General features: G+C 49.0%; 1 long non-coding RNA gene across 1 annotated transcript; it reads left to right on the top strand.

Moving 5' to 3' along the window:
* Positions 1-5,957: 5,957 nt before the first annotated feature.
* Positions 5,958-6,721, top strand: LOC137839898 (uncharacterized). Its single transcript, XR_011086303.1, has 3 exons — positions 5,958-6,092; positions 6,217-6,330; positions 6,562-6,721. It is a non-coding gene; the product is annotated as an uncharacterized lncRNA (long non-coding RNA).
* The last annotated feature ends 15,317 nt before the right edge of the window (positions 6,722-22,038 follow it).

Raw genomic sequence — 22,038 nt, 5'->3', positions numbered from 1 at the left:
ACACCATGCCGCACTGAACTACACCATGCCGCACTGAACTACACCATGCCGCACTGAACTACACCATGCCGCACTGAACTACACCATGCCGCACTGAACAACACCATGCCGCACTGAACAACACCATGCTGCACTGAACAACACCATGCCGCACTGAACAACACCATGCCGCACTGAACAACACCATGCCGCACTGAACAACACCATCCCGCACTGAACAACACCATGCCGCACTGAACAACATTATGCCCCACTGAACAACAATATACCGCACTGAACAACAATATACCGCACTGAACAACAATATACCGCACTGAACAACACCATGCCGCACTGAACAACACCATGCCGCACTGAACAACATTATGCCGCACTGAACAACATTATGCCGCACTGAACAACATTATGCCGCACTGAACACCATGCCGAACTGAACAACACCATGCCACACTGAACAACACCATGCCGCACTGAACAACACCATGCCGCACTGAACAACACCATGCCGCACTGAACAACACCATGCCGCACTGAACAACACCATGCCGCACTAAACAACACCATGCCGCACTGAACAACACCATGCCGCACTGAACAACACCATGCCGCACTGAACAACACCATGCCGCACTGAACAACACCATGCCGCACTGAACAACACCATGCCGCACTGAACAACACCATGCCGCACTGAACAACACCATGCCGCACTGAACAACACCATGCCGCACTGAACAACACCATCCCGCACTGAACAACATTATGCCGCACTGAACAACATTATGCCGCACTGAACAACATTATGCCGCACTGAACAACATTATGCCGCACTGAACAACATCATGTCGCACTGAACAACACCATGCCGCACTGAACAACACCATGCCCCACTGAACAACATTACGCCGCACTGAACAATATTATGCCGCACTGAACAACACCATGCCGCACTGAACAACACCATGCCGCACTGAACAACACCATGCCGCACTGAACAACACCATGCCGCACTGAACAACACCATGCCGCACTGAACAACACCATGCCGCACTGAACAACACCATGCCGCACTGAACAACACCATGCCGCACTGAACAACAACATGCCGCACTGAACAACAACATGCCGCACTGAACAACAACATGCCGCACTGAACAACACGACGCCGCACTGAACAACACTACGCCGCACAGAACAACACGACGCCGCACAGAATAACACAATACCGCACAGAACAACACCATGCCGCACAAACAGTTTTAGATAATATTACGTCGCAGTCATGCGACGCGGACATGACGTCAATAGGCGGAACTCATGGCAAAATTATAATCCGTGGGCGTGGCTTGCAACAGGAAGTAGGAAAGCGGCAATGCTGGCAAACAAGACACAGCGGTTAGTAACACGACGACTAACAAGACAAATATTTTTGTTTTCAGCTTGCAACTTGACCGTCTAGAGCGTACAAGGTAATTACAACTCATTGTTTTGAAAAATATGTTTTTTTGTTGGCCTGAAAAGCGAGGCAGTGTGGCATTTGGGAGGAACGTCGAACTCGGCGTCTGCTTCCAGCCACAGACGCCAAATTTCGACGATTATTTCGACTGGTCAACGTTTGTAAATTATTGCGTTGATTAAAAACTTTATTTAACTCTACTCTTAACTTTGCCGTTTCAGATATGCGGGTATTACACCGCGGAAATGACGTCAATAGGCTGAACTCTGGCCAAAATTCAAATCTGTGGGCGCAATGGCCTTGAGCGAGACAACGGATACAAACACGACGATTATCAACAGAAATATCTTTATTTTCTGCTTGCAAGTGGACCGTCTAGAGCGTACACGGTAAGTACAACTCATTGTGTTTAAAAAGATTTATGTTTGTGTAGTTTGCGTTGCGTTGTATCTGTGAATGTTGGTTGAGGCTAAATGTTAATGTTTAATTTCCTTCCTTTAGGTTCCACGGTGTTTGTTGGCTGTATGTTTTCCACTGCAAGAAGAGGCTCGTATCATTGACCAGCAGGAGCTACAATGGTGAGTACCCCTTTCGTCGTCCATTTATGTTAAACACTTCCTGTTTCATGTCTAACAGTACTCGATTTAACAAATAACCATGAATAAATACAGTGTGGGCAGTCAAGTTAACATATGTGATTATCCTGCCTAATATGTTTATCACAAATATGTCACTAATATGTTTATTTGTTTATCACAACACCTTTGGACCTTCAGCAATCGATTATTTCCCTTCATCTACATAGAGACAGAACGATGGTGTCTTAAACATCTCATTCATTTCACCAAATAACTTCACGCAGGTGGATAACGGCCGTCTCGGTCACGCTATGTTGCGTGATGCAGTTTTGAAGAACCAAATGCATTTATTCAATGAATAAGTCAAGCTAGATCTATGTTTATGATGTTGTACGTTACGGTACCGATTGAAGTTGAGTCCGAAGCCAGTGGAAAACAGCGCTGCGTTTGTGCTCTCCAGGTACAAATGTTGTGATCTCTGACTGACGACCGGGCGAGACTCGAGTAAGAGATGTCCAAACGAGCTCCGGCAGGGCGGGTCAAGGCGGAGCGAACGGACGCCTTTCAGGCCGCCAATGACGAGCTGAGAGCCAAACTGATGGACGTCCAGTTAGAACTTCAGCAGGAGAAGAACAAGGTGAAAACCTCAACAGACAGACACTGCCTTCCTCCCTGCCTGCTTCCCTGCCTGCCTCCCTGCCTGCCTCCCTGCCTGCCTGCCTCCCTGCTTGCCTCCCTCCCGCCCTCCCTCCCTCCCTCCCAGTTTCCCCGATGTAGATTTGACATGCGTGTGCCATGACTGTGTCAGCCTACGTCAACAAATGCACCGAGGACGTCAGCACCACTAAGAATATCATCACCCGGGGCAACCAACGACCCTGGATGACTGAGGAGGTACGTCAAACGCTACGAGCGCGGAACTCTGCCTTCAAGTCTGGCGACAAGGAGACACTGAGGACAGCGAGAGCCAACTTGAACCGTGCCATCAGGGTAGCGAAGCGAGACCACAGTCGAAAAATTCAGGATCGTTTCCACGACGCCAACAACACCAGGAGTATGTGGCAAGGCATACGGGCGATTACAGACTACAACTCACCCTCCCCCCCCGGTGGGTGAAGTTGATTCTGACTTTCTAAATGGTCTAAATAACTTCTTTGGGAGGTTCGAGGCACTAAACGGCACTCCAGCAGTTAAAACTGTCCCCCATCAGGAAGAGGAGGTACTCTGCCTTGACTCCGCCGATGTGTTGAAGACCCTGAGGAGAGTCAACCCCCGTAAGGCCCCTGGCCCCGACAACATTCCTGGGCGTGTGTTCAGGGAATGTGCAAGTCAGCTGGCTGGGGTCATCACAGACATTTTTAACACCTCGCTGGGCCAAGCCACAGTGCCAGCGTGCTTTAAGACTACCTCCATCATTCCGGTGCCGAAGAAACCTCAAATCACCTCATTTAATGATTACCGGCCTGTTGCACTGACTCCGGTCATGATGAAGTGCTTCGAAAGGCTGCTTAAAGATCACATCGTTTCCAGACTCCCCCCATTATTTGACCCGTTCCAGTTTGCCGACCGGCAAAACCGCTCCACTCAGGACGCCATCTCCTCCGTTCTTCACCTGAGCCTGGCTCACCTGGAGGAGAAGAACACCCATGTTCGGATGCTGTTCCTGGACTTCAGCTCAGCGTTTAACACCATCATCCCACAGCATCTAGTAGGAAAATTGGAACACCTGGGCTTCAACACCCCCCTTCGCAACTGGGTGCTAGACTTCCTCACCAACAGACCTCAGTCAGTCCGGGTCGGACAGAACACCTCTGATGTCATCACCCTCAGCACAGGCTCCCCTCAGGGCTGCGTCCTGAGCCCCCTGCTGTTCACCCTGATGACACACGACTGCGTCCCCAGGTTCACCACCAATCACATCGTGAAGTTCGCAGACGACACAACGGTGGTGGGGCTCATCAGAGACAACAACGACCTGGACTACAGAGAGGAGGTGGAGCAGCTGGTGGGCTGGTGCAGAGACAACAGCCTGATCCTGAATGTGGAGAAGATGAAGGAGATCATCGTCGACTTCAGGAAAAACCAGCCTCACCACGCTCCACTGATCATCAACAGCTCAGCTGTGGAGGTGGTCAGCAGCACCAAATTCCTGGGGGTCCACATCACAGAAGACCTCACCTGGACTATGAACACTACGGCACTGATCAAGAGGGCACAGAAGCGCTTGTACTTCCTGCGGAGGATGAGGAGAGCCAACCTGCCCCCACCCATCATGAGGACGTTCTACAGGAGCACCATAGAGAGCATTCTGACAAGCTGACTCTCTGTGTGGTGTGGAGGCTGCACCGCCTCCGATTGGAAGAACGTGAGGAGAGTGGTGAGGACAGCAGAGAGGATCATAGGGGCTCCTCTTCCCTCCATTCAGGACATTTCATCTCAGCGCTGCATGTCCCGTGCCCGTAACATCATCAATGACCCATCACACCCCCACCATGGACTGTTCTCCCTGCTGCCCTCTGGGAAGAGGTTTCGCACAATCCGCTGCAGGTCCACCAGGTTCTGCAACAGCTTTTTCCCTGCTGTCATCAGACTGTTGAACATTAGAACTGTTGAGCTCTAAACTGAACTCTGCATCACACATTCACAGAACTGTACTTTATGACACTACGGACCTCTATCTTGCACTATCTCGCACTACCAACTTTACTGAACTTGTGTAAACCCTTTAAATAGAAGTTTAATACATGGTTTAGCATTCCTCTGCACACTCTTGAGTACTGTTTTGCCTACTTGCACTATTGCATAATTAGCACTGCTGCACTTTATACTTATTTGTAATATATATATATATATACAGTATATGTATATATATATTTTCATAGGATATGTTACTTCTATTCAACTGCAATATCACTACTTTGTTGTAAGCCGTGTGCAACGAAATTTCGTTTTGTATGCACCATGTGCAGACAAGATGACAATAAAGTTTGTCTAAGTCATGTCAGGTCAGCTGTCTGGAGAGAGAGAGAAGTCAGGACCTGCGGGCGGAGCACCACCGTGCCACCGCCGCCATGACGGAACTCAAAAGCACACTCCATGAGGAGAAGCAGAAAGAGTTAGCCGTTACCAGGGAGACATTACTGCGGCAGCATGAAATGGAGCTGATGAGAGTGATCAAAATCAAAGATGGAGAGATCCAGCGACTGAATGCCTTGGTCCTCAGCCTGAGGGACGGCTCCATGGACAAGGTGATCCGCTCAATCCGTGTCTGACTATCCGCACGCCACGTCGGGCTCCGATGCGGCCGCTACCGTATTGTGTAGCTTGTCCCCAGTAAGCGTCGCGGCGCTCCGTTGCGGTCTCAACGGCCCGATGTGGCGCAATGTCTGCTCAGTTGAGGAGCGGGGGCGCTTTGCTGGCGGAAGTGGAGGAGACGCGGCGGTGTCGGGAGACCGAGCGGTGTCGCCTCCACCAGGAGCGCGGAAGAAGCCCTGGCAGCGGCCCAGCAGGCCTGGCAGTCCCGAGCGGCCCAGCTCCGATCGGCTCATCACCAGCATCGGGAGGAGCTGAGCCGAACTAAGAGAGACTGCGAGAGGGAGATCCGCCGACTGGTAGGACTGATCAGATGCGCGGTGCGTGGCTATGTTCCCAATTTCGTTGTATACCTGCAGTGCAATGACACCTAAGGCATTCTATTCTATTTCACAAGAAGAAAACGTCCGGTTGCTCGCTTCGCTTTTGTCACAGCAATGGTGTTCTAGTCGATTCAAGATAAAAATTGGCCGGTTGCTCTCTTTGTTTTTGTCACAATTCTGGCAAATGAGTTTGCCCGCCTGCCTGAGCGCTCCCCGTTTGTACATCCAGATGGATGAGATCAAGCTGAAAGACAGAGCGGTTAGTGTTTTGGATAAATCCCTGGGGCCGGCCACGTCCACCGCCTTCAGCTGCAGACTCAGGCTGCCGAGCAGCAGATCGCTGCCCTGAGGGATTCCCAAAGGGCGGGCCTAAACTACCCTGGAAGTGGGGTCAACGGCGCTACTAGCAATCCTCTTCATAGCGTAAGCCACCTCATCACACACTTGCAGTACGCATGACTTAGTTCGTTGCTGGAGGAAGGTAGCACAAAAACAGTTTTGAACTTTGAACGAGTGGTTGTGTGTGTGTGTTGCGGGGCGTTTTCAGTCTCAGGAGGATCGGGACACGCGAAGGTTTCATCTGAAAATCGCTGAGCTCAGCGCAGTCATCAGGAAACTGGAGGATCGAAACGCCCTGCTTTCTGAAGAGCGCAATGAACTGGTAATTTATTGACGGCACGCTTGAAGGTTTGCGCTACGTTTGATGCGCGCCATCCAGCGAGGCACCCATTGCGCTTGCTTATTAGTTGAGCGGCGCGGAGAGTCGGTTGCCTGGTAGATGTCTTTTATTGGGAGCCAAAGCCACGATTCCGTTCAAACCGATGCAAAAGGAATGGATACGTTCTGGCCCGCGTGTTGTGCGTCTTTCGCATCCCGCACTTCATGCTTGCAGCTTAAGCGACTGAGAGAAACAGAAAGCCAGTTTCTGCCACTCCTGTACAAAAACAAACGCCTGAGCAGGAAGAATGAAGAACTCTCACTGGTGCTGTGTCGCCTTGAAAACAAAGTGCGCTTTGTCACCCAGGAGAATGAGGAGATGGCAAGCTTGGTAAGTCGACGCGGACAACGGCGGCGTGCCAACAGAGTCCACTGCATTTGTGTTCCACAGAGAAGGCCTAGTTCGCTCAATGACCTGGAGCGCGGTTGCGGCCAGCAGGACGGTGAAATGGAGTTCCTTCAAGTTGTGGAGCAGCGGCACATCATCGACGACTTGTCCAAGGTCTTCAGGCAGGTGACTCGGTGCACGTACGGCAGCGCCGCGCTCGCTCGCTGTCGCCAGGAAACCTTTTCCGTCCAAAGCTTGGCCGGCGGCCGCCATCCAAAAAATTGGCCCCTTAAATTCCGACCTTTCAAGCAGGAGCATTGTGCGCACGCGTTTGAACACGCTTTAGACTTGTTTTGCCGTTTTCAGCAGCTCAAAGCTCCCGTTTTGTCAGCGCCTTTGCCACTCGCTGTGCGCTGAAAACGACGGACTCGCCCGGCTGCTCAGCCCGTCAACCATGAGCCGCGAGCGCGACGTCATTGTCCGTAGGCAGCTAGTGGCAAAATGCACCCTGTTAGAGTTGCGCTCGCTCCAACTTATTTTGCAAGAACCACACGGGAGACAAGTAAGTTCTTTTGGACACCTGCAGGTGGAGAGTCCATCCGTTGTACGAATGAAGTCTGACTCTCGGCTCCCGCACGAGCATTTTTATTAAGAGAAACAGGGTGGGTGTAAGAGTGGATTGAATAGAGAAAGCCCTTGACCTCTAGTCAAAACATAGCAAGGGATGTTTTACGACTTTGTGTAGGAAGGGATAAGCGATAGGGATAAATAAGGGATAAATAATATTATTTATTACAGGTTGCAGTCAAAGTCAAAGCAACATAATCATACGATAAAGATAATCTGGAAAACCCTGACACACCCTGTAGTTGTCACTTTTGGAAAAGACGAGCGTCCCTCCAATCATCGCCGGTGACGGGTTTTTCAGGCTCTGGAGACAGGAGCTCATGTCAGAAATGTCATCGTGAGTCGCGTTTGTTTCTGCGCCGGAGCCGTTCGTTCCCTTTGCATCCAAAGAATCTCAAAGGCGGATTATTTGTGTCGACAGGAGAGAGATTTGCTGCTACGATACCGACGTCGAGAATCTCTGAGGAGGAACAAAGCGTGAGGTCCTGCAAGGTGAGTCTGTTTGTTTGCGGCTGCTTGGTGTTGCGCAAGATGAAATGGCCTTTTTCTCGCTATCGTTCCTCTCGTCGATTCATCGTGAGGTGTCGCTTCAGTTTGTTCAGAGAGATGTTTGCTTCCGCGCCCGCAGGTCATCGAAACATTTTACGGCTACGACGAAGACGTGTTGGTGGACTCGGACGGATCGTCCTTGTCTTTTCACACCGACAGAACCCCCGACACGGAACCCGAAGAGGTAGCCCGCCATTTCTGCCAGCGTATTGGCGCCAAACATTCCTCTTCACCCTGGAATCGGACTCGTCTTTGCGTCGCGGGTGCTTTGTCGCCGGTCTGACTGATTCTGGTACTAGTGCTGTGTTGCATTGGTGTGTGCATGAGGAGGCGGAGCTTCGCTACCGCCAGCTGACGCAAGAATATCAAGCGCTGCAACGAGCCTACGCTCTGCTAGCCCAGACCAGCGGAGGGGACTACGACGCCGAGAAGGAGATCAAGGTGGCGCCCCTTCCCGCAACCCCCGGCCGGGTCGCAGCCTCCCCGTTCTCACCCAGCCTCGGGTGTTCTCTGGTCTGAAAGGAGGAGGAGGAGCCTCCCTCCTCCTCCTTTCAGACCAGAGAAAAGCTGATGGTAGTGTCAAACGCACCTCTTTCAATAATCACTCTTCCCTTAAATATCTACGAAAGTTATTTAATTCTCTAACATGTTCGGAGTTACTTTTTACGCGGCCCGTCAAAAGGGGAAACAGGCCCGTTGCGCCCTTCAAATAATTAAATTACTTTCAGTTCTACACCAAACCGATAATCCGATTCAAACACTTCCGTTAATTTATTCAGACGAAGCAAACTTTCAAACGGATTGAAATTCACTCGTGTCTCAAATAACTACGAAAGTTATTCAATTCTCTAAAATTGTCTGATGTTACTTTTATTTATTACGGTCCTATGTTATACCATAATAACCCCCCGCACATTAATCAAATTGTCAAATCAACCCCGAACCATCGATTGTATATTCAGTACAAATCAGCGCACAACAAAGTAGATGAATATACACAACACATTTATTGAAGAAACATGAAATAGAATTACAAATCTTAATCACTCCAGAAACCGAACAATTTCACCCACTGATACCCGTGTTAATAAAATCATTCAATCCCAGAACAATTCGATTGCAAAACACAGTTCATGAAAGAGGGAATCAATTTTTACCCAAGCAAAGAAATCAAGAAGTAAAAATCACATTTGTGCTTCTCCAAACAATTTATGTCACGCCACTATTCTCATAGTGACGGGTCCCTTGATCGAATTGACTAACAATATTGCTTTAAGCTGTTACAGAATACATTTTTAGCCAAGCAAAGAAATCAAAAAGTAAAAATCACATTTGTGCGTCCATGCGTGACTCACAATCCGACACCGTGTTCCTGTTTTATTTCTATTTTAACTTGCTTAGCTTATTTTGGCCCCTTTTTTGGTCTCATGTTTTGGTCTGGCGCCATCTTTTGGACACATTTGGAATTTCAGCTCTGCCAATTTATTCCTGTGAACAATCCATATTTTACCATTTGCACCATCTCTTCCCCCCATGTTACATGACAGTAGAAATGGGTCACTATCAAAGCAGAGTAGCAGATCTGGAGTCAGCGCTGAAGCAACAAGGACAGGTAAGCTTATCAATGAGCACACCTTTTTCTCAGACAAAATAGCTACATTCTTCAGTCACTCATTCGTCTGGCATTACTGGACCAACCCCCCCCCCCCAACGTGGCTGGGAAAATGTGGAGAAAAGCAAATGTCATTTTCCAGTCAACCAAAGAATTTGTGGATGAAAATGACACAACATTCCAAAGCTGTCCACGCGTTTGTCTCTTCTAGAATGTCAAGTGGGTGGAGGAGAAGCAGCTGCTGCGGCAGAGCAATCAGCAGTTGGCCGAAAAGGTGACGGAAAGAAAGGCGCTGGGCGGAGTCGCTTGGCGTCACACCCGTCCGGAAGCCCCGCAGATGAGGTCTGACTGTCTTTTCAGGTCAGGCGGATGGAGGCGGAAGAAGCGCGTCTGAAAGAGCACATCCAGGATATCCGAGACCAAAACGAACTGCTTGAGTTCCGCATCCTGGAGCTGGAGGTGGGAAGACTCGCACAAGCGTGTTGAGGCCAGAGATGTGACGGACGGACGGACGGACGGACGGATGCATGCCTCTGCCTTTCAGGAGAGGGAGTGGCGCTCCCCCGTCTTGAAGTTTCTGCAAGTCCGTTTCCCAGACGGCCTCAGCCCTTTGCAGATCTACTGCGAGGCCGACGGCGTGAGCGTACGTAAGGCGTCCCTCGCAACCCTAACCTTAACCTGAGGTCCCAGAACACCTTACATTGCTCCTTGCGCCTTTCCCCAGGACATCGTCATCAGTGATCTGATGAAGAAGCTGGACATCCTGGGCGATAACGCCGTAAGTGTATGTCGAACTCCTTATGTTCGCACTCCACGAGACTCGGCGGATCAAATGTGACTTTTGGAAGGCTTTGCGCTGAAAGAACCTTGTTGACGCTGTGCCTTTGGGCTCTTGCAGAATCTCACCAACGAGGAGCAGGTGGTCGTGATTCACGCCAGGACCCTTCCCACCCTAGCCGAGAAGGTAACGCGCACGTCCACGCACGCTCTCGCATTCTGCTTATGTGACAGCAGCCTTTCCTCAGTGGTTAGAATACATCAAAGTGACCAAGTCAGCACTTCAACAGAAGATGTTGGACATTGAAAGTGAGAAGGTAGACAGACACGCGACATCAGCCAAGGGGAACTCGGGGCAATGTGCCCCAACAATTCTGACCTTGAGCTGTGCTAGGATATGTTCTGCAACCAGAAGGGCTACCTGGATGAAGAGTTGGACTTCAGGAAGCGTTCCATGGACCAGGCTCATAAGGTAAGCCGCCCTCAAATCTCCCGCCGGACTACTGATGGACGAGGATTGCGGCCCAGAGGATCATGGAGCTGGAGGCCATGTTGTACGAGGCGCTACCGCAGCGGGACTGCCCTGCCACGGACGGCGAAAAAGCCAGCCACGCTGGCGTGAATGACGTGCTGACGGCGGATCAGAGACAAGAGCTTAGGAGCGCCGTGGACCAATGGAAGCGAGCCCTGATGTGGGAGTTGAGGGAGCGCGACGCTTGCATCCTCCAAGAGAGAATGGATCTGCTGCACAGCGCGCAACAGGTAAGGGCCCAAAGCCAGCCCGGCACTTACTTGCACGCTTACTGGCTTTTGAAGGCTACTTTCCATTTGTCCGTCCTAGAGGAACAAAGAGCTGAAAGAATTCATCGAAGCTCAGAAGAGACAAATCAAACAATTGGAGGAGAAGTTTCTGTTTCTCTTTCTAGTCTTCTCCTTGGCCTTCATTCTGTGGCCCTAACACCAGCTGGTGAGTGAGCTCCAGCGGCACCGCACTCGACACCTCCGATACACTGCCAGCCGGTCTCAGACGTTGGCAGACGCTCCAATGCCGACGTATACCCCCCGCCACGGTGACAGAGGCACCGCGTCACACCGGCGCTCATCCAATCAGAAGGCAGGAAAGGCAAATTCACATGCAGGGCACTCTTGAACCAGAAGAGAGCGCCACAAAAAACGGTTGTTGCCCCAAACGCGCACTAAAAAGGGTCAGAATAACAAGAGTCCCACCGGCCAGCCGGGGCCACCCGTCCGTCCATTTCTTCAGGGGGGGAAAAAATTGGAGTCACCGGTGAGTACATTTTGCATTTAGCTCTGCTTTTCTGCTTCTGTCTTCAAGTGTGTGGCATCCTGCGACCAAAGATTCAGCCAACCCCAAAGCGGTTGACCTCAACGTCCCACCACCATTCCTACCAGAGCAGGTGACGTGATGCTTTGGACATCCTTCCGTCTCAGATGCCCAAAAGTACTCTTTGCCACATCTGCGGCAATACGGTGTCTTTTCAAAGGTGCAAATAAATCCAGCGTGGGCGGAACACGCACGTCTTCGGTTTTTCCCGCTTTGTTTGTGTGACAGCTGTTGTGAAAATTTTACACAAATAAAGTTGTATAGTACAGGTTTGGCCAAGCCGCAACTCCCGAACCGCATGCGGCTCTTTTATGTTCATATCAACATTTGTGTGTGTGTGTGTAGGTGTGTGTGTGTGTGTGTGTGTGTGGGGGGGGGGGGGTTGTGCGTGTTGGCTTCACTTGAGTTCAATTTAGTATTTTCGTCAAAAGCGCATGTGGTGAAATTCCACAAAGTAGGATGGGCAAACACATTCCAGTAAACTATTAGTGTCAATTGGGCTCTCGAAATGGCAGGGAAAAGATGCACGGCAAAACGAAAATATGTAGATGAACACAGGACGTTTTTATCAGAGTGGGAAAGTTTCTATTTTTTGTTGAACGTGATGGCAAACCATTCTGCCTGATACGTCAGACCTCAGCGCATTTCAAAGATTCAAATCTTCAGCGCCATGCACTTCAGCTCACTCCATGCTAACATTGATCAGGCGTCGAACCCGCAACATCATGCTTAAGAGGTGGACATGCTAACCAGTGCGCCATTATGTCAACGCATAACAACTGTAAGAACTTCCGCCGGAATTCAAATCCGCGGGGAGAGTTAACTTGTTTAAAAGGGAGTGGGCAGAAGAATTATTTAATTTATTTAAATCTATTTGGAGTGTGCGCCATTATGTCAATGCATAACAACTGTAAGTCTACTAAACAAAACAGCGGTTGCTATATGACGTCTGCCACGTCGTGGTCACGTGACGCGGACGTGACGTCGACGCCTACTTTACATCCCACCGATCACAGGACCCCTCGGCTGCATAACCGCGCCCCCTTCCCAACCAATCGGATTTGCTATACGCGAAAACGACGCCAATGGGCGGGCTCTTCCGCCAGAATTTAAATCCGTGGGCGTGGCTCGCAACAGGAAGTAGGAAAATGGCGATGTTGACAAAGACACAGCGGATGGTAACATACGACTAACGAGAGAAATATTTTTATTTTCTGCTTGCAACTGGACCGTCCAGAGCGTACACGGTAAGTACAACTCATCGTTTTTAAAAAGAAGTACTTTTGTTGCCCTGAAAAGCGAGTGAGTGTGGCGTTTGGGGGGAACGTCGAATTTCGACGATTCTTTCTGGTCAACGGTTGTAAATGATTGCGTTGATTAAAAAAGAAAACTTGATGTAACTCTACTTTTAACTGCCGTTTCAGATAAGCGGGTATTACGTCGCAGTCATGTGCCGCGGATATGACGTAATTGGCTGAACTTCCACCAAAATTCAAATCTGTTGGCGCGATGGCCGTGAGCCACTGAGCAACGACGAATATCAACAGAAATATCTTTATTTTCTGCTTGCAACTGGACCGTCTACAGCGTACACGGTAAGTAACACTCATTGTGTTTAAAGAGATTTACGTTTGTAATAGCAACGTGTAGCTGAGGCGCTAGCAGAAGTGTAGCCGCGTTGCGTTGTACGTGTGAATATTGGTCCAGGCGAAATGTTAATGTTTAATTTCATTCCTTTAGGTTCCACGGTGTTTGTTGGCTGCAAGTTTTCCACTGCAAGAAGAGGCTCGTATCATTGACCAGGAGCGAGCTACAACGGTGAGTAGCCATAACATTTATGTTAAACACTTCCTATTTCATGTCTAACAGTACTTGATTTAACAAATAACCATAAATAAATACAGTGTGGGCACTGAAGTTAACATATGTGATTATACTGCCTAATCTGTCACCGAGTATATTGTTGCAAAGTAATATAAGATCCAAAGTTGTAATTCAGAATAGTTTTCAAAAGAAGGCCATTAGAATTATATACAAGTCTGATTACCCTGAACATAACAACAAGCTATTAATTAAATCACAAATTCTTCAATTCAAAGATTTGGTAGATTATCAGAATAATAATGTCTAACAGTAATTGATTTAACACATCACGATAAGTAGATTGAGTGTGGGCACTCTCAAGTTAACATATGTGATTATACTGCCTAATCTGTTACAGAGTATGTTGTTGCCAAGTAATGTAGAATAGATCCAAAGTAGTAATCCAGAATAGTTTTGAAAAGGCCATTAGAATAATAAACAAATCTGATTACCTTGAACATAATAGTTAAGTGTTGAATATGTCCTATGAAGTCAAAATTTGGCACCATCATGTGGTGAAATTTGGAATTGCATCACATCCAATTTTGCCTGGGAACAAACAGATTAAATAAATCTTAGACTTAAATAAGCCACTCCTTCTCAAACAAGTAAACTCTGCCCATTTTGCGCAGTAGATGTTCTGTTAATATCTAGTATTTATACAAAGTCATAATTTAAATTGCTTTTAACCTTCATTCATCGCTTCAACCAACATTACTCGCTCTTATTACCAACTTGTATCGATTTAACTGAGCGTTTAATACTTCCTATCAGGTCTCAAGTCAAGATTTGGCAAAATACAATTTCAGCAAATCCAATTTTGCCAGGCAACAAAAAGAGATTAAATAAACTAAATAAGTCTTCTTCCCATTAAATAAATCAGAAAAGTCTGTCTTGCAACCAGTCCTCTTCAAACAAGTAAAGTCTGCCCGTTTTGTGCCGTAGATTTTGTGTCTATGCCTAGTATTTATACAAAATCATAATTTAAACGACTTCATTCCTTCATTCACTTTGGAAATTTGGAATTGCAGCAAATCGAATTTTGCCAGGGAACAAAAATAGATCAATTAAACTAAATAAGTCTTCTTCCCATTAAATAAATTAAAAAAGTCTGTCTTGTAACCAGTCCTTTTCAAACAAGTAAAGTCTGCCCATTTTGTGCCGTAGATTTTGTGTTTATGCCTAGTATTTATACAAAATCATAATTTAAAGGATTTCATTCCTTCATTCACTTTGGAAATTTGGAATTGCAGCACATCAAATTTTGCCTGGGAAGAAAAGTAGATTAAATAAATTTAATAAGTCTTACTACTTCCCAATAAATAAATTAAATACGTCTTACTTGTTCCCACTCCTTTTCAAAAAAGTAGTTTAAAACGAGGGCCCTTCACTCAACCTTTAACCTCAACACCGCACGTCACATTGTGTTGTATCTGTGAATGTTGGTTGTGGCCAAATGATAGTTTTCTTTCATTCGTTTAGGTTCCACGGTGTTTGTTGGCTATATGTTTTCCACTGTCAGAAGGATGAAAATACAAAGTACAACGCTTGGACGTGGGCGACGACGTCACCGGTGAGTCCTTCCTTCCTATTTATTTACCTTCTAGGTGCTAGGTGCCGCACTGAACAACATTATGCCGCACTGAACAACATTATGCCGCACTGAACAACACCATGCCGCACTGAACAACACCATGCCGCACTGAACAACATTATGCCGCACTGAACACCATGCCGCACTGAACAACACCATCCCGCACTGAACAACACCATCCCGCACTGAACAACACCATGCCGCACTGAACAACACCATGCCGCACTGAACAACACCATGCCGCACTGAACAACACCATGCCGCACTGAACAACACCATGCCGCACTGAACAACACCATGCCGCACTGAACAACACCATGCCGCACTGAACAACATTATGCCGCACTGAACAACATTATGCCGCACTGAACAACATTATGCCGCACTGAACAACATTATGCCGCACTGAACAACATTATGCCGCACTGAACAACATTATGCCGCACTGAACAACACCATGCCGCACTGAACAACACCATGCCGCACTGAACAACACCATGCCGCACTGAACAACACCATGCCCCACTGAACAACATTACGCCGCACTGAACAACATTACGCCGCACTGAACAACACCATGCCGCACTGAACAACACCATGCCACACTGAACAACACCATGCCGCACTGAACAACACCATGCCGCACTGAACAACACCATTCCGCACTGAACAACACCATGCTGCACTGAACAACACGACGCCGCACTGAACAACACCATGCCGCACTGAACAACACCATGCCGCACTGAACAACACCATGCCGCACTGAACAACACCATGCCGCACTGAACAACACCATGCCGCACTGAACAACACCATGCCGCACTGAACAACACCATGCCGCACTGAACAACACCATGCCGCACTGAACAACACTATGCCGCACTAAACAACATTATGCCGCACTGAACAACACCATGCCGCACTGAACAACACCATGCCGCACTGAACAACACCATCCCGCACTGAACAACACCATCCCGCACTGAACACCATCCCGCACTGAACAACACCATGCCGCACTGAACAACACCATGCCGCACTGAACAACACCATGCCGAACAACACCATGCCGCACTGAACAACACCATGCCGCACTGAACAACACCATGCCGCACTGAACAACACCATCCCGCACTGAACAACACCATCCCGCACTGAACAACACCATCCCGCACTGAACAACACCATCCCGCACTGAACAACACCATCCCGCACTGAACAACACCATCCCGCACTGAACAACACCATGCCGCACTGAACAACACCATGCCAAACTGAACAACACCATCCCGCACTGAACAACACCATCCCGCACTGAACGACACCATCCCGCACTGAACAACACCATCCCGCACTGAACAACACCATTCCGCACTGAACAACACCATGCCGCACTGAACTACACCATGCCGCACTGAACAACATTATGCCCCACTGAACAACAATATACCGCACTGAACAACATTATGCCGCACTGAACAACATTATGCCGCACTGAACAACACCATGCCGCACTGAACAACATTATGCCGCACTGAACAACATTATGCCGCACTGAACACCATGCCGCACTGAACAACACCATCCCGCACTGAACAACACCATGCCGCACTGAACAACACCATGCCGCACTGAACAACACCATGCCGCACTGAACAACACCATGCCGCACTGAACAACACCATGCCGCACTGAACAACACCATCCCGCACTGAACAACACCATCCCGCACTAAACAACACCATGCCGCACTGAACAACATTATGCCGCACTGAACAACATTATGCCGCACTGAACAACATCATGTCGCACTGAACAACACCATGCCGCACTGAACAACATCATGTCGCACTGAACAACACCATGCCGCACTGAACAACACCATGCCCCACTGAACAACATTACGCCGCACTGAACAATATTATGCCGCACTGAACAACACCATGCCGCACTGAACAACACCATGCCGCACTGAACAACACCATGCCGCACTGAACAACACCATCCCGCACTGAACAACACCATGCCGCACTGAACAACACCATGCCGCACTGAACAACACCATGCCGCACTGAACAACACCATGCCGCACTGAACAACAACATGCCGCACTGAACAACAACATGCCGCACTGAACAACAACATGCCGCACTGAACAACACGACGCCGCACTGAACAACACTACGCCGCACAGAACAACACGACGCCGCACAGAATAACACAATACCGCACAGAACAACACCATGCCGCACAAACAGTTTTAGATAATATTACGTCGCAGTCATGCGACGCGGACATGACGTCAATAGGCGGAACTCATGGCAAAATTATAATCCGTGGGCGTGGCTTGCAACAGGAAGTAGGAAAGCGGCAATGCTGGCAAACAAGACACAGCGGTTAGTAACACGACGACTAACAAGACAAATATTTTTGTTTTCAGCTTGCAACTTGACCGTCTAGAGCGTACAAGGTAATTACAACTCATTGTTTTGAAAAATATGTTTTTTTGTTGGCCTGAAAAGCGAGGCAGTGTGGCATTTGGGAGGAACGTCGAACTCGGCGTCTGCTTCCAGCCACAGACGCCAAATTTCGACGATTATTTCGACTGGTCAACGTTTGTAAATTATTGCGTTGATTAAAAACTTTATTTAACTCTACTCTTAACTTTGCCGTTTCAGATATGCGGGTATTACACCGCGGAAATGACGTCAATAGGCTGAACTCTGGCCAAAATTCAAATCTGTGGGCGCAATGGCCTTGAGCGAGACAACGGATACAAACACGACGATTATCAACAGAAATATCTTTATTTTCTGCTTGCAAGTGGACCGTCTAGAGCGTACACGGTAAGTACAACTCATTGTGTTTAAAAAGATTTATGTTTGTGTAGTTTGCGTTGCGTTGTATCTGTGAATGTTGGTTGAGGCTAAATGTTAATGTTTAATTTCCTTCCTTTAGGTTCCACGGTGTTTGTTGGCTGTATGTTTTCCACTGCAAGAAGAGGCTCGTATCATTGACCAGCAGGAGCTACAATGGTGAGTACCCCTTTCGTCGTCCATTTATGTTAAACACTTCCTGTTTCATGTCTAACAGTACTCGATTTAACAAATAACCATGAATAAATACAGTGTGGGCAGTCAAGTTAACATATGTGATTATCCTGCCTAATATGTTTATCACAAATATGTCACTAATATGTTTATTTGTTTATCACAACACCTTTGGACCTTCAGCAATCGATTATTTCCCTTCATCTACATAGAGACAGAACGATGGTGTCTTAAACATCTCATTCATTTCACCAAATAACTTCACGCAGGTGGATAACGGCCGTCTCGGTCACGCTATGTTGCGTGATGCAGTTTTGAAGAACCAAATGCATTTATTCAATGAATAAGTCAAGCTAGATCTATGTTTATGATGTTGTACGTTACGGTACCGATTGAAGTTGAGTCCGAAGCCAGTGGAAAACAGCGCTGCGTTTGTGCTCTCCAGGTACAAATGTTGTGATCTCTGACTGACGACCGGGCGAGACTCGAGTAAGAGATGTCCAAACGAGCTCCGGCAGGGCGGGTCAAGGCGGAGCGAACGGACGCCTTTCAGGCCGCCAATGACGAGCTGAGAGCCAAACTGATGGACGTCCAGTTAGAACTTCAGCAGGAGAAGAACAAGGTGAAAACCTCAACAGACAGACACTGCCTTCCTCCCTGCCTGCTTCCCTGCCTGCCTCCCTGCCTGCCTCCCTGCTTGCCTCCCTCCCGCCCTCCCTCCCTCCCTCCCTCCCTCCCTCCCAGTTTCCCCGATGTAGATTTGACATGCGTGTGCCATGACTGTGTCAGCCTACGTCAACAAATGCACCGAGGACGTCAGCACCACTAAGAATATCATCACCCGGGGCAACCAACGACCCTGGATGACTGAGGAGGTACGTCAAACGCTACGAGCGCGGAACTCTGCCTTCAAGTCTGGCGACAAGGAGACACTGAGGACAGCGAGAGCCAACTTGAACCGTGCCATCAGGGTAGCGAAGCGAGACCACAGTCGAAAAATTCAGGATCGTTTCCACGACGCCAACAACACCAGGAGTATGTGGCAAGGCATACGGGCGATTACAGACTACAACTCACCCTCCCCCCCCGGTGGGTGAAGTTGATTCTGACTTTCTAAATGGTCTAAATAACTTCTTTGGGAGGTTCGAGGCACTAAACGGCACTCCAGCAGTTAAAACTGTCCCCCATCAGGAAGAGGAGGTACTCTGCCTTGACTCCGCCGATGTGTTGAAGACCCTGAGGAGAGTCAACCCCCGTAAGGCCCCTGGCCCCGACAACATTCCTGGGCGTGTGTTCAGGGAATGTGCAAGTCAGCTGGCTGGGGTCATCACAGACATTTTTAACACCTCGCTGGGCCAAGCCACAGTGCCAGCGTGCTTTAAGACTACCTCCATCATTCCGGTGCCGAAGAAACCTCAAATCACCTCATTTAATGATTACCGGCCTGTTGCACTGACTCCGGTCATGATGAAGTGCTTCGAAAGGCTGCTTAAAGATCACATCGTTTCCAGACTCCCCCCATTATTTGACCCGTTCCAGTTTGCCGACCGGCAAAACCGCTCCACTCAGGACGCCATCTCCTCCGTTCTTCACCTGAGCCTGGCTCACCTGGAGGAGAAGAACACCCATGTTCGGATGCTGTTCCTGGACTTCAGCTCAGCGTTTAACACCATCATCCCACAGCATCTAGTAGGAAAATTGGAACACCTGGGCTTCAACACCCCCCTTCGCAACTGGGTGCTAGACTTCCTCACCAACAGACCTCAGTCAGTCCGGGTCGGACAGAACACCTCTGATGTCATCACCCTCAGCACAGGCTCCCCTCAGGGCTGCGTCCTGAGCCCCCTGCTGTTCACCCTGATGACACACGACTGCGTCCCCAGGTTCACCACCAATCACATCGTGAAGTTCGCAGACGACACAACGGTGGTGGGGCTCATCAGAGACAACAACGACCTGGACTACAGAGAGGAGGTGGAGCAGCTGGTGGGCTGGTGCAGAGACAACAGCCTGATCCTGAATGTGGAGAAGATGAAGGAGATCATCGTCGACTTCAGGAAAAACCAGCCTCACCACGCTCCACTGATCATCAACAGCTCAGCTGTGGAGGTGGTCAGCAGCACCAAATTCCTGGGGGTCCACATCACAGAAGACCTCACCTGGACTATGAACACTACGGCACTGATCAAGAGGGCACAGAAGCGCTTGTACTTCCTGCGGAGGATGAGGAGAGCCAACCTGCCCCCACCCATCATGAGGACGTTCTACAGGAGCACCATAGAGAGCATTCTGACAAGCTGACTCTCTGTGTGGTGTGGAGGCTGCACCGCCTCCGATTGGAAGAACGTGAGGAGAGTGGTGAGGACAGCAGAGAGGATCATAGGGGCTCCTCTTCCCTCCATTCAGGACATTTCATCTCAGCGCTGCATGTCCCGTGCCCGTAACATCATCAATGACCCATCACACCCCCACCATGGACTGTTCTCCCTGCTGCCCTCTGGGAAGAGGTTTCGCACAATCCGCTGCAGGTCCACCAGGTTCTGCAACAGCTTTTTCCCTGCTGTCATCAGACTGTTGAACATTAGAACTGTTGAGCTCTAAACTGAACTCTGCATCACACATTCACAGAACTGTACTTTATGACACTACGGACCTCTATCTTGCACTATCTCGCACTACCAACTTTACTGAACTTGTGTAAACCCTTTAAATAGAAGTTTAATACATGGTTTAGCATTCCTCTGCACACTCTTGAGTACTGTTTTGCCTACTTGCACTATTGCATAATTAGCACTGCTGCACTTTATACTTATTTGTAATATATATATATATATACAGTATATGTATATATATATTTTCATAGGATATGTTACTTCTATTCAACTGCAATATCACTACTTTGTTGTAAGCCGTGTGCAACGAAATTTCGTTTTGTATGCACCATGTGCAGACAAGATGACAATAAAGTTTGTCTAAGTCATGTCAGGTCAGCTGTCTGGAGAGAGAGAGAAGTCAGGACCTGCGGGCGGAGCACCACCGTGCCACCGCCGCCATGACGGAACTCAAAAGCACACTCCATGAGGAGAAGCAGAAAGAGTTAGCCGTTACCAGGGAGACATTACTGCGGCAGCATGAAATGGAGCTGATGAGAGTGATCAAAATCAAAGATGGAGAGATCCAGCGACTGAATGCCTTGGTCCTCAGCCTGAGGGACGGCTCCATGGACAAGGTGATCCGCTCAATCCGTGTCTGACTATCCGCACGCCACGTCGGGCTCCGATGCGGCCGCTACCGTATTGTGTAGCTTGTCCCCAGTAAGCGTCGCGGCGCTCCGTTGCGGTCTCAACGGCCCGATGTGGCGCAATGTCTGCTCAGTTGAGGAGCGGGGGCGCTTTGCTGGCGGAAGTGGAGGAGACGCGGCGGTGTCGGGAGACCGAGCGGTGTCGCCTCCACCAGGAGCGCGGAAGAAGCCCTGGCAGCGGCCCAGCAGGCCTGGCAGTCCCGAGCGGCCCAGCTCCGATCGGCTCATCACCAGCATCGGGAGGAGCTGAGCCGAACTAAGAGAGACTGCGAGAGGGAGATCCGCCGACTGGTAGGACTGATCAGATGCGCGGTGCGTGGCTATGTTCCCAATTTCGTTGTATACCTGCAGTGCAATGACACCTAAGGCATTCTATTCTATTTCACAAGAAGAAAACGTCCGGTTGCTCGCTTCGCTTTTGTCACAGCAATGGTGTTCTAGTCGATTCAAGATAAAAATTGGCCGGTTGCTCTCTTTGTTTTTGTCACAATTCTGGCAAATGAGTTTGCCCGCCTGCCTGAGCGCTCCCCGTTTGTACATCCAGATGGATGAGATCAAGCTGAAAGACAGAGCGGTTAGTGTTTTGGATAAATCCCTGGGGCC

Source organism: Syngnathus scovelli, unplaced genomic scaffold (assembly GCF_024217435.2).
Source record: "Syngnathus scovelli strain Florida unplaced genomic scaffold, RoL_Ssco_1.2 HiC_scaffold_24, whole genome shotgun sequence".
Classification (NCBI taxonomy): domain Eukaryota; kingdom Metazoa; phylum Chordata; class Actinopteri; order Syngnathiformes; family Syngnathidae; genus Syngnathus; species Syngnathus scovelli.
The sequence above is the reverse complement of the archived record's forward strand: the minus strand, read 5'-3'. Positions and strand labels throughout refer to the sequence as shown.